Source organism: Bison bison, unplaced genomic scaffold (assembly GCF_000754665.1).
Source record: "Bison bison bison isolate TAMUID 2011002044 unplaced genomic scaffold, Bison_UMD1.0 scf7180017864313, whole genome shotgun sequence".
Lineage (NCBI taxonomy): Eukaryota > Metazoa > Chordata > Mammalia > Artiodactyla > Bovidae > Bison > Bison bison.
The window spans coordinates 2,546,238-2,546,570 of record NW_011494885.1 but is presented as its reverse complement, the minus strand read 5'-3'; the positions used below and the strand labels follow the sequence as shown (position 1 = coordinate 2,546,570).

The 333-nt window shown below is 59.2% G+C and overlaps 1 protein-coding gene across 1 annotated transcript in view; it reads right to left on the bottom strand.

Moving 5' to 3' along the window:
* FOXA3 (forkhead box A3) overlaps positions 1-333 on the bottom strand; it is a 7,318-nt gene that overhangs the window by 897 nt on the left and 6,088 nt on the right. The window lies entirely within an intron of this gene.

Genomic DNA, 333 nt, shown 5'->3' with positions numbered 1-333 from the left:
GAATCTCAGAGAAGGCAAGACTTGCCTGAAGTTGCACAGCAAGTCGGAGTAAGAAACCGGATGCCTGTCCACTTCCCGAAATTTCTGAATCCCCAGTGGCTCTCACTACTCGTATCACATCCCCGCCCCCAACCTTTGTCTCCAGCTGCTTGGAGCGACCAAACTCCCTGCCCCGCGGCGAGGAGTAATCACGGTTGCGCCACGGAGAGGTGGCGAGCCCCAACCCTCCTGCAGCCTGCGGTCCCCTTTAAGAACAGGCCCCGGCGGGACTACGTTTCCCAGAAGGCTTTGCCGGTGCGTTATGTAACTTTCCCTGCGAAGCGGCCTCTGGGG